This window comes from Bubalus kerabau, chromosome 15, assembly GCF_029407905.1.
Source record: "Bubalus kerabau isolate K-KA32 ecotype Philippines breed swamp buffalo chromosome 15, PCC_UOA_SB_1v2, whole genome shotgun sequence".
Lineage (NCBI taxonomy): Eukaryota > Metazoa > Chordata > Mammalia > Artiodactyla > Bovidae > Bubalus > Bubalus kerabau.
The window spans coordinates 43,407,778-43,421,005 of record NC_073638.1 but is presented as its reverse complement, the minus strand read 5'-3'; the positions used below and the strand labels follow the sequence as shown (position 1 = coordinate 43,421,005).

At 39.5% G+C, this 13,228-nt stretch overlaps 1 protein-coding gene across 6 annotated transcripts in view; it reads right to left on the bottom strand.

The window, feature by feature from the left end:
* The window catches only part of DENND5A (DENN domain containing 5A), a 101,979-nt gene that overhangs the window by 55,235 nt on the left and 33,516 nt on the right, over positions 1–13,228 (bottom strand). Inside the window, exon 1 of one of the 6 annotated variants that reach the window (XM_055548683.1) lies at positions 4,200–4,252. The exons of the other annotated variants lie outside the window; for them this stretch is intronic. The gene's annotated coding sequence lies outside the window, so the exon portion shown is untranslated. Of the gene's footprint in view, positions 1–4,199; positions 4,253–13,228 lie in introns of those variants that run through there. 6 annotated transcript variants of the gene reach the window in all.

Sequence of the window (13,228 nt, the reverse complement as noted above, 5' to 3'; positions counted from 1 at the left end):
TGTCAGCAGGTCTGAACATCAAAACTAAGGCCCATTTCTAACAACAACTGAAAAATTAGTCAACTAGGTATCAATCTATCTTTGTGAACCTGCCCCCTGGAAAGTACAGTTCAGATAAAATCACAACAGATTTTCTTTAAAAGCCTGCATGCCTTACAAGGACTTCTAATAGGTTCTTTGTTTACTTGTCCTGCTTTGGCCAAGCCAGAAACAAACTGACATTTGTATTGCTATTAGCTTCTTAGTACTAGCTTGATTTGAATAACCCTGAATGAGGGATGCTGATGCTGAGAAGCTTCAAAGGAACCCCTAAACTCTGCAATGCTTTACAAATTTTTGTAGGAAGACGTCTGCATTTTTCTGGGGAGAAAACACAATTTCTATCAGATCTCAAAGGATTTCATGACTCAAAAAAGTTAAAACCACAGCTCCAAATATTTCTGATTTGGGCAGAAAATATTTTGACCACTTAAAAGTTAACCTAAATGAGCAGGTTTTCACAGAGTCTAAAATGAAATACACATACTACTAAATAACTGCTTTCCAGGTTGATAATGACCCAAATTAGGACATTATTTTCTCCATTCTTACCATGAAAAGCCTATGTTGATTGCCTCATGTGAACAAGTTAAAATAGAAAATACCTCAAAACTTCTGTCTGAAATCCAGGTCATCAGAAAATGTTCATCAAGACCTCCACATTTATATTAAACTTATTATGTTTGTGTTTTTAAGTGGTAGAGCAGATATGAAAAGGTAGGTCTACCTGAGGAAGACCCAATATAGTTAAATCTCAACCTGGTTTATGCTGAACCACCTAACTTCTCCAGATCATAGCTTAGATTCAAGCAAAATAAAAGTAACCATTATTTCCTGGGAAACTGTTTATAGAATATATCTGTTATACCTACATCTTGGATTAGATACACCAAATAAAATGAGTAAATTCAATTTCTTAACTATCAGTAGTCAGAGTTGGGAAACTGTTTATAGAATATATCTGTTATACCTACATCTTGGATTAGATACACCAAATAAAATGAATAAATTCAATTTCTAAACTATCAGTAGTCAGAGTTGTGATACACTAAAGGAGCTTTATATAAAATTTGAAGTTTTTTTTTTAAAAAAAAAGCTAAGAACATTTTTATATCTGGTCCCTTGGAGGACATAGGGAGGATAATATAAATATCGGTGAAACTAAAAGAATAAATAAACAATAACAAAAAAATGACTTTGTCAAAAGAGTAATTTATATCTAGTTTGATGGAAGTTCTACTTACAGCCATGGCAGAAAGTCTCCTATGACACCAACTCTCTTGCAGATAAACTATGAACTCCAGATAAAATATAAAAAACAACTACCCAAAGGTGTGTGTGTGTGTGTGTTAGTAGTTCAGTCTTGTCTGACTCTTTGCAACCCCGTGGACCATAGCCCACCAGGTTCCTCTGTCCATGCAATTTCCCAGGCGAGAATACTGGAGTGGGTTGCCATTCCCTTCTCCAGGGCATCTTCCCATCCAAGGACCAAATCCGGGTCTCCTGCACTACAGGCAGATTCTCTACAGTCTGAGCCACTATGAAAGCCCATCCAAAGGTAATAGAGAACAAAAAACAAACAGATTATGAAAGGAGATGGAGGGCCAACTCTGGGGAAAAGGTAATAACACTGGAAAAGAGTCCCCTTTTGGCTAGGCAGGTCCGAGTCTGTGCCATGAGAGGTGGCTAAAATTCAGATAAAAATCCAGTCTTATTAGCTTGAAGAACCAGAGAACAGACTTTAAAGGCAACCATAACAGCTGAGAAGTGAGGGAGGGAAATTCCAAAGAGAGCCAGAGAGGGGGTACCACTAACTGTATAAATGCTGCTCAAGTCTCTGACTGATCCCTGAACCATAAGTGCATGGAACAGACCCCAAACAGCTAAATTAGGGCTAAAAGAACTGAACTGAGATTTAAGCTGCTGCTCACTGCTGGGAAACAAACAAAATTCAATGTTCTCTGAAGGAAAGTGACAGAATTCAGAGTCTCTATAACATACCATACACAATGTCAAGGACACAATCTAAAATTGTTTAGCATATAAAGAAACAAGAAACATGACCCATTCTCAAGAGAAGAGTCAAAAGAAACTGACTTTGCATTGACCCAAATGTTTGGTTTAGCAGTCAAGGATTTAAAAGAGGGGTGTTCATAATGAATGAAAAGCCAGTAAATCTCAGTAAAGAAATAAATACTATAATTAAATTGATGGGAAAAGTAGAATGGAGATGCAGAAGAGTTAGTGAACTGAAAAACAAATCAACCACAAAGTAACCAAACTGTAAAACAGAAAGAAAAAAGATTAGAGAGAAAAGGGGGGCCAAGGGAGGGAAACCAGAGACATGGGAGACAGCAAGTCTAACATACATATAATTGGAGCCCCAAAGGAAAGAAGAGCAAACGAGGTTAAAAAGAATATTTGAAGAAATAATGATCAAAAATTTCCCAAGTTTGGTAAAAGATATAAATCTACAGAGTCAAGAAGCTCAGTCAAGAATTCCAAGCAGAATAAATACCAAGAAAATGATATGCAATTAAATTTTTGAAAAAAGAAAAATTTTAAGAGAAAATCTTGAATGGAGCCAAAGAAAAAGAATACATTACATTAAGAAGAAAAATGACTGAAATTACTACTGCTTTTTATCAGAAACAGTAGGGATTATAAGACATGGAAAACATTCTACATATACTAAAAGAAAAAAAAAAGCCTTGTCAATCTAGAACTTTACAAACAAAAATCCTTCAAAATTGAAGGCAAAAATTAACACATTTCAGGTAAAACAAAGCTGAGAGAATTCACTGCTGCAGACCTGCACTTACAAGAATGAGAAGAGGTTATATACTGTATGATTCCATTTTATAACATTCTTGTAATGACAAAATTATAGAAATGAACAGATCAAGAGTGGTATTCATTCATTCATCACAGAAATGAATGATCAGAAGTCAGGGATGGGTGGAGGGAGGCTATAAAAGCGCAACTCCAAGAATTCTTGTGGTGATGGAACTATCCTGTATCCTGACTATATCAGGATGTTAATGTCCTGATATTAACATGTATCAATGTTAATGTACTGGTTGTAACAGTATACTACAGTTTTTCAAGATGTTACCATTGGGTAAAGGAAAATAATCTCCCTGTATTATTTCTTACAGCAGCATAACTGATTCTACAATTACCTCAAATAAAAAGTTTAATGTATTTAAAAAGTGTATTTTTAATTTTAAAAAAGTGTTTTAATGTTTTAAACAACCGGCCAAGGTTTTAAAGCCAAAACTGCAGGCAACACAAACCCAGCATTCAAAGCTATACCTGGGACAGAGTTCTTTGAAGACAGCTATGTTCTCCCTCTCTAAGACAGAAGCATCATATAAACTGCCTCTTCTCAACACAACACCACCAATCCTATAAGGTCTAGTTCACATTATCTACAGCAAGAGTGATGAAATTTTTTTTCCCTAGGAATGGATATATGCATGCGTGTGAGCATGCTCAGTTGCCCGCCAGGCTCCTCTGTCCATGGGATTTCCCAGGCAAGAATACTGGAGTAGGTTGCAATTTCCTTCTCCAGGGGATCCTTCTGACCCAGGGATTGAACCTGATTCTCCTACATTGGCAGGGGGGTTCTTTACGACTGAGCCACCAGAGAAGCCCTTGGGAATGGATATAATCAGATGATTACGCTATCCTTTGCATAATGACAACCTGGGATGTCCTAGAACTGATCCTGTTAGTGACACTGGTCACCAATTCAGTGCTACTCATGCTATAATCAATTTCTTTCCTGCATTAAAAGATTTCACTATATTTTTCCTGTTATAAACATTTCTGAAATTGATTGCCCAACTCAATTTAGGTTTTCAGTGCATGTTGAAAACCAACTGTTGTATCTTCGATTCACTTCCTGCCCCAGCATTTCAATTTTCCTTGTCTTCTAGATAATTTCTGAACTTGTGCACGAATCAGAGATCACCTTCTGTCAACTCTAACAGGGCACAATGTAGAAAGAGAAGGAAATGCAAATTTCTAACTAAATTAACTTGTTATTACTTTTAGATGACAACTTCATTACTATCAGCACTTTTTAAATAAGAGACAGCTTTAAAATAACACAGACTAACAAGCAGAGTTTTGGTACCTAAAGAAAACCATCTTACACTGCTCTCATCACTGTCTTCTTTCTCTCTTGTACACACAAAGTTGAGGTAAATTCACAGCTCCTGCATAAAGTGAAGAAGACAACCACTCCTTGAAGAGACAGCCTGTACCTTGGCCCCCCATCACCAGATGACTGTGATGCTCAGGAGACAGACACTCACAAATATCCACAATGCAGATAGTGAGCTGCCCCCCATCTGGACAAGCCACAGGCCTCTTCTAAGGCACTATTAACCCAGGAAAGCTGTTTACCAGGCTTTCAAAGAAAGCGCAACAGAAACCATCTGTTACCCCTATGTGTTCCCCTGGGGCAAATTTGTTCACTTTCTTTCTCAATGTATTTTCTTTGGCAGACTAACTTGAGATTTGTACATATGGCCACTACCTTTATTGATGCTTTGCCTCCAACTTGATATCATCAGGGCACCACCCTAGTCCAATTCATGCAATTAGTATTCTTAAAATGGCTGAACTTCTCACGTACCCAATTTTAACAAGAGACTGAGATTTGAGTACCTATCTAAAGAGGACTGCCCCAAACCACAGATAAGACAGAATTTAAGTAGCAAGGCATCAGGTGCAGACTGCCTCCCTTTCAGCCCAGCTGAATACCCTGCAGGGGACACATCTGTTGAGCTAACATATTGAACTAAGACATGTAATTTGCTGGTGTTTAGTGGGGGAAGTAAAAAGCTCTCAAATTCATGGTATTTCAGGCCAGTCTAACAAACCCAGTCCTGTGAGCTGGAAATACACATACTGTTCTTAACAGAGTGAGGGCTCCCAGAGGCTATACATATGCATACACTGGGGTACTTTTCTCTAAAAGCTGGGCTGTCCAGAAGACCAGGCTTAGGCAAACCCACTGGACTAGAATCTCTAAGAAAGAAGTGGCAGAGGACAAATCTGAGCAACAGTTCCCATGCTCTCAATACCAAATTTTAAAATTAGCAGTCTAAACTGAGTGTAAGAAACTAGGGTAGAAGGCAAGAGAGAGGGTCAAGGTCCTACCTTGACTACCAGATGTACGACTCGTAACAATTTACTGAGTTTTGTGGGTCTTACTTTCCTCAACAGAAGATTTTTTTTAAAAAGTGGAGAACTCACTGGTGATCTGTAAAGGTTTTTCCAGCTCGATCATTCCATGACTAAATGACTACTGGGTCTGACCAAGCACAGAAATCCTACCTCTCAAATTGTGAGCATTGGTTATTCCTCTGCTGCCTGTCTCTTCCCCAAATCCCACTGAAACAATACCAGAATTAGGGAAGCATAAACCTACAGAATGAAAAATTGAAGGTAATCTCCAAAAAGCTCAAGAACTTGTAGCATCAGGTACTTATGGAAGTAGGGATTAAGATGGGGCTAAAAACAGAAGGACTAATTGAAAGTCTATTTAAGAACCAGATGGCATCAACTCATGAACAGATAATACAAAACACTGTATAACTACACAATGGAACATTATTTGGCTATAAAAATAAATGAAGTACTGTTATATGCTGCAATACAAATGAACCTTGAAAACATTATGCTAAGTGAAAGAAGCCAGACACAAAAGGCCACATGTTGTGCAATTTCACGTATATGAAATGTCTAGAATAGGCATATTCGTAGAAACAAAAAGTAGTACCAAGGGACAGACTGCTAATAGCTATGTAGTTTCTTTTGGGGATGATGGAAATGTTCTGGAACTAGATAGTGTGATGGCTGCACAACACAGTGAATACACTAAAAACCACTAAAGTCTACACTTCAGAATGACACATTTATGTTACATGAATTATATCTCAATTAAAAAAGAAAACAACCAGCTGGACCCCATCCCATCCCACCCCACCTGACCCCACACCTTTCCCACTCCACCTAGCTCCTCCATTGCAGAAGAAAAAGGAAAATTTATCCTTTACAGTGAGTAAATAAAACAATAAGTGGGCAAGGCAAAACGGGTGATTGTGGTCAGAAGCTACAAACTTCCAGTTATAAGATAAGTAAGTCCTGGAGATGTAATTCAGAGATAAGAAAGCCTTCCTCAGTGATTAATGCAAGAAAATAGAGAAAACAACAGAGTGGGAAACACTAGAGATCTCTTCAAGAAAATTAGAGATACCAAGGGAACATTTCATGCAAAGATGGGCACAATAAAGGACAGAAATGGTATGGACCTAACAGAAGCAGAAGATATTAAGAAGAGGTGGCAAGAATACATAGAAGAACTGTACAAAAAAGATCTTCATGACCCAGATAATCACAATGGTGTGAGCACTCACCTAGAGCCAGACATCCTGGAACGTGAAGTCAAGTGGGCCTTAGAAAGCATCACTACGAACAAAGCTAGTGGAGCTGATGGAATTCCAGTTCAGCTATTTCAAATCCTGAAAGATGATGCTGTGAAAGTGCTGCACTCAATATGCCAGCAAATTTGGAAAACTCAGCAGTGGCCACAGGACTGGAAAAGGTCAGTTTTCATTCCAATCCCAAAGAAAGGCAATGCCAAGACTGCTCAAACTACCACACAACTGCACTCATCTCACACGCTGGTAAAGTAATGCTCAAAATTCTCCAAGCCAGGCTTCAGCAATATGTGAACCGTGAACTTTCTGATGTTCAAGCTGGTTTTAGAAAAGGCAGAGGAACCAGAGATCAAATTGTCAACATCTGCTGAATCATCAAAAAAACAAGAGAGTTCCAGAAAAACAACTATTTCTCCTTTATTGACTATGTCAAAGCCTTTGACTGAGTGGATCACAATAAACTGTGGAAAATTCTGAAACACATGGGAATACTGGACCACCTGACCTGCCTCTTGAGAAACCTGTATGCAGGTCAGGAAGCAACAGTTAGAACTGGACATGGAACAACAGACTGGTTCCAAATAGGAAAAGGAGTATGTCAAGGCTGCATATTGTCACCCTGCTTATTTAACTTCTATGCAGAGTACATCATGAGAAACGCTGGGCTGGAAGAAGCACAAGCTGGAATCAAGATTGCTGGGAGATATATTAATAACCTCAGATATGCAGATGACACCACCCTTATGGCAGAAAGTGAAGAGAAATTAAAAAGCCTCTTGATGAAAGTGAAAGAGGAGAGTGAAAAAGTTGGCTTAAAGCTCAACATTCAGAAAACTAAGATCATGGCATCTGGTCCCATCACTTCATGGCAAATAGATGGGGAAACAGTGTCAGACTTTATTTTCTAGGGCTCCAAAATCACTGCAGATGGTGACTGCAGCCGTGAAATTAAAAGATGCTTACTCCTTGGAAGGAATGTTATGACCAACCTAGATAGCGTATTAAAAAGCAGAGACATTACTTTGCCAACAAAGGTCCATCTAGTCAAGGCTATGGTTTTTCCAGTGGTCATGTATGGATGCGAGAGCTGGACCGTGAAGAAAGCTGAGTGCTGAAGAATTGATGCTTTTGAACTGTGGTGTTGGAGAAGACTCTTGAAGAGTCCCTTGGACTGCAAGGAGATCCAACCAGTAGATCAGTCCTGGGTGTTCACTGGAAGGACTGATGCTAAAGCTGAAACTCCAATACTTTGGCCACCTCATGGGAAGAGTTGACTCACTGGAAAAGACCCTGATGCTGGGAGGGTGGGGGCAGGAGGAGAAGGGGACGACAGAGGACGAGATGGCTGGATGGCATCACCAACTCAATGGACATGAGTTTGGGTAAACTCAGGGAGTTGGTGATGGACAGGGAGGCCTGGCGTGCTGCGATTCATGGGGTCACAAGGAGTCAGACACGACTGAATGAATGAATTGAACTGAACCACAGTTAACAATTCAGTTCAGTCACTCAATTGTGTCCGACTTTTTGCGACCCCATGGACTGTAGCACGCTAGGCTTCCCTGTCCACCACCAACTCCCAGAGTTTTGCTCACACTCATGTCCATTGAGTTGGTGATGCCATCCAACCATCTCATCCTCTGTCGTCCTCTTCTCCTCCTGCCTTCAATCTTTCTCAGCATCAAGTTCTTTTCTTATAAGTCAGTTCTTCCCATCAGGTGGCCAAAGTATTGGAGCTTCAGTTTCAGCATCAGTCCTTCCAATAGTTAACAGTAATATACTATATATCTAAACGCTGTTCAAGGGTAAAAGTTCTCATCACGAGGAAGAAAACTTGTAACTATGTCTGGTGATAGATATTAACTAGACGTATGTGATCATTTCACAATATAAATATAAGGAGTGTCTGAGCCTGGTGGCTCAGTGATAAAGAATCTGCCTGCCAATGCAGAAGACATGGGTTCAACCCAGGTCAGGGAAGATCCCACATGCCACTTGGCAGGTAAACCCATGTACCATAACTACTGAGCCTGTGCTCTAGAGCCTGGAAGCTTCAAATACTGAGGGCACGTGCCACAACTACTGAAGCCCACATGCCCTAGAGCCCCTGCTCGGCAACAAGAGAAACCACCACAATGAGAAGCCCACACACCACAACTAGAAAGCAGCCCCTGCTCTCCACAACCAGAGAAAGCCTGTGCAGCAATGAACCAGCATAGCCAAAAATAAACGAATAAATAAAATTTTTTAAAAAATAAAAATAGGAAAATAGAACATTTACATACTGAACATTGAGCCCCCCAGAACTCTTCCCTTGGCCTCTCTTCAAGAAACCCTTGGCTCTCAAGAAAACTGGAAGCGAGGATTATGACTTCAAGGCGGAGATCTAAGCAGCCTTTTACATGAATCTGACCAGCACAAGAAAAAAGACCCAGAGATACTGGTGGCCCAGGAAAAAAAACTATGTAGCCAAATCAATTCTATAGTTAACCTCTCAGTAACCAAACCCCACCTACAAACACATAGCTTCCCAATCATCTTCCTGGTGCATTATTCTTAGATGTGAATGCATAGCCAGAGATCATGAGGCATTTGGGGAAAGACTACAATTAAAGAAAGACATCAAGGGCTTCCCTCTTGGCTCAGATGGTAAAGAATTCACCTGCAATGCAGAAGACCTGGGTTTGATCCCTGGGTTGGGAAGATTCCCTGGAGGAGGGCATAGCAACCCACTCCAGTATTCTTGCCTGGAGAATCCCCATGGACAGAGAAGCCTGGCAGGCTACAGAGTCCACGGGTGGCAAAGAGTCAGACATGACTGAGCCACCAAGCACAGCATACCCAATCGATCAATTAATGCAACTCTGAGGAAACAGAAAATTATATAGAAAAAAAAGTTTCAAAAATACTATTGATTAGGCTTAAAGGCAAGAGTACCCCATTAACAATGAGCACAACTAATACCGAGATCTTAGTTTCTAATATTATTCTCCAATAAAATGACTTAAGGCTACTTAGAGAAACAGCTGGTTCTTTAACTGAGCAGGAAATATAAAGGAGGAGCCTGGAACATCTTGTAGAGCCAAAAAGTAAGGAAGTATTCAAAAAAGTCCCACAATGATTCAGGCACATCAGACACAAGAGCCCACTGAACCATCTTCCAAGGGCCAAAGCTAGAATAATTTGAACAACAAAATAAATAAGCTGAGGGAATTTCCTGGCGTGCTAATAATCAGGACACCATGCTTTCAGTGCTGAGGGCGGCGGGTTTGATCCCTGGTCTGGGAACCAGAATCCTGCCAGCTGCTCAGCATGGCCAATAATAATAGTAATAATAAAGAAGTTGAATTATAACCCAAGGAATAAAATCAATATCCATGAGTGATGAGTGATACTAATATAAATAAGTCATTAAATAGAGGGAGAATAGACAAATCTCATGTGCAGAAAAATTCCAAATAATTTATGTAAATAAATACTCTGTTCTCAAAGAGGTGGAAAATAACTCCCCACTCCTTAAGTATGGGCTGCTCATAGGAAAAATCTGACAAACACTACCAAATGTGACAAACCTGATAAACATTGGAAAAGTCTGATAAATGCTACCAGGAGATTAAGATAAACGTCAACAATGATAAGTCATGTTCAGAATATGTGTGTACTCCTGATATACATACCTCTGTAATCTTCCTCTCAAAACACCATAATCCCAGTCTAATCAAGAAGAAAAATATCACACAGACCCTAATTGAGGGACATTCTACAAAACAGTTGACCAATATTCTTAAAAACTGCTGAAGTCATCAAAAAGAAAATAAGCCAGTTGAACGATTTAGCTAAAAGAAGCCTAAGCAAACATAGCTACTATTTATAATACAGTATCCTGAACGGGAATACTGGAACAGAAGGAGAGTTATGCAAAAACTAAGAAAATATGAATAAAGTATCTAGTCAGTCCAGAAGTCTAATATCCAAATAACAGAATCCCATAAAGAGAAAATTAAGGGGAAGATCAAAAAAATAATTCAACAAACTCTTCCAGAAGTGAAGTGCCATGAATTCCCAAATTTGAAAGTGCACTTCAAAGATCTAGCAGAGTGGATGAAAACAGATCCACACTTTAATTAATAATGTGTCAATACTGGCTCACTAACTGTGACAAATGAGTGTAATGATATTACTATTAGGGGCAACTGCGTGTGAGGCATACAGCAACTTCCTGTACTATCTTCACAACTTTTCTGTAAGTTTAAATCTATTCTAAAATAATAAATAAATTTAAAGATTTTAAAAATTATATTCCATTTAAACAAAATGTCCAGAATAAGCAAATCTACAAAGACAGAAAGTAGATTTGTAGTTGCCTACATTGGGGGGAATATGAACTTCATGGTATGTAAATTATATCTCAATAAAGTTTCTTAAAAAAAGAGAGACAACAGCAAGCTTTGTGGAAATTTAAAAGGTTCTCTGCCAAAACTAAATTAACCAAGAAAGATGTATATATGAGATACAGGAAACTGAATCTATCACAGAAAAGTGTCACAAGAATAACTTCAAGATAAAGTAAAAGGACAACCTAAGGTATGAATATTATCTGTGCAATAGGCAAGCCAAGATTTCAAATGAAACAGATTGACAAAGCTAGAGCAAGGATCCATAGTTGGTATCAGATTCTCAAAGGGATCTGGGAACCAACAACTACCTTAAATTAAAGTATGCATTACAGGTCTCACTCAAGAGTCAAACCACAACAAACTCCTGTAACAAAAAGAATCTTTCAGATGCTGCAAATCTCAAAGAGAAGAAATACAGAGAGTTCAGTTCAGTCGCTCAGTCGTGTCCGACTCTTTGCAACCCCATAAACCGCAGCACGCCAGGACTCCCTGTCCACCCAGGGACAAACTCCCAGAGTCCACCCAAACCCATGTCCATTGTGTCGGTAATGCCATCCAACCATCTCATCCTCTGTTGTCTCCTTTTCCTCCTGCCCTCAATCTTTCCCAGCATCAGGGTCTTTTCACATGAGTCAGCTCTCCACATCAGGTGGCCAAAGTATTGGAGTTTCAGCTTCAACATCAGTCCCTCCAATGAAAACCCAGGACTAATCTCCTTTAGGATGGACTAGTTGGATCTCCTTGCAGTCCAAGGGACTCTCAAGAGTCTTCTCCAACACCACAGTTCAAAAGCATCAATTCTTCAGTGCTCAGCTTGCTTTATGGTCCAACTCTCACATCCATACATGACCACTGGAAAAACCATAGCCTTGACTAGACAGACCATTGTTGGCAAAGTAATGTTTCTGCTTTTTAATATGCTGTCTGGGTTGGTCATAGCTTTTCTTCCAAGGAGTAAGTGTCTTTCAATTTCATGGCTGCAACCACCATCTGCAGTGATTTTGGAGCCCAAGTCTGCCACTGTTTCCATTGTTTCCCCATCTGTTTGCCATGAAGTGATGGAACCAGATGCCATGATCTTAGTTTTCTGACCATGTTGCTGCAAATGGCATTAATTCATTCTTTTTATGGCTGCTGCTGCTGCTGCTAAGTCACTTCAGTCATGTCCAACTCTGTGCGACCCCATAGACGGCAGCTCACCAGGCTCCCCCGTCCCTGGGATTCTCCAGGCAAGAACACTGGAGTGGGTTGCCATTTCCTTCTCCAATGCATGAAAGTGAAAAGTGAAAGTGAAGTCGCTCAGTCATGTCTGACTCTTAGCGACCCATGGACTGTAGCCTACCAGGCTCCTCCGTCCATGGGATTTTCCAGGCGAGAGTACTGAAGTGGGTTGCCATTGCCTTCTCCATTGTATGGCTGAGTACTATTCTATTGTGTATATATGCCACATCTTCTTTGTCCATTCACTTCTCAAGAGACATTTAGGTTGCTTTCATGTCTTGGCTACTGTAAATAATGCTGCTGTAAACACTGAGGTGAATTACAATGTATTTGTAATTCAACACAGAAACAATTATGGAAAGAAATACACAAAATATTAAACATGGCTAAGTTACTTCTGGGCTCCCCCTGTGGCTCAGCTGGTAAAGAATCCACCTGCAATGTGGGAGACCTGGGTTCAATCCCTGGTTTGGGAAGATCCCCTGGAGAAGGGAAAGACTACCCACTCCAGTATTCTGGCATGGAGAATTCCATGGACTTTATAATTCATGGGGTTGAAAAGAGTCAGACACAACTGAGAGACTTTCACTTTCAAGTTACTTTTAGAAGGCTGGACTATGGGTGATTGCTATTTTTTCTTTATGCTTTTTATGTACTTTCTAAATTTCCTACTTTGAGCACATATGATCCCAAGATAAAGAGATTATAGTAAAATATATATATATATATATATGCATAATAGCACATTTCTCTCCAGTTGGTAAGAGATTCTTTTCAACTTGGATTTATAATACTAACTTATTCCTAATTTCTACATTGCAAAACTTACATGTCTTAATAATATTAAAGTACAGGATTAAAATAAAAACTCGGGATTCCCCTGGTGGTTCAGTGGTTAAGACTCCGTGCTCCCAAGGCAGGAGGCCTAGGTCTGATCCCTGGTCAGGGAACCAGATCCCACATGCCACTACTAAGACCCAGCACAGCTAAATAAATAAAAAAATTTAAAAAACAAAGAGAAACTCTTCCTATTTATATATACCAATTTAAGGGTGAATATTAGAAGACTAATATATCATGTTCAGTTCAGTTGCTCAGTCATGTCCAACTCTTTGT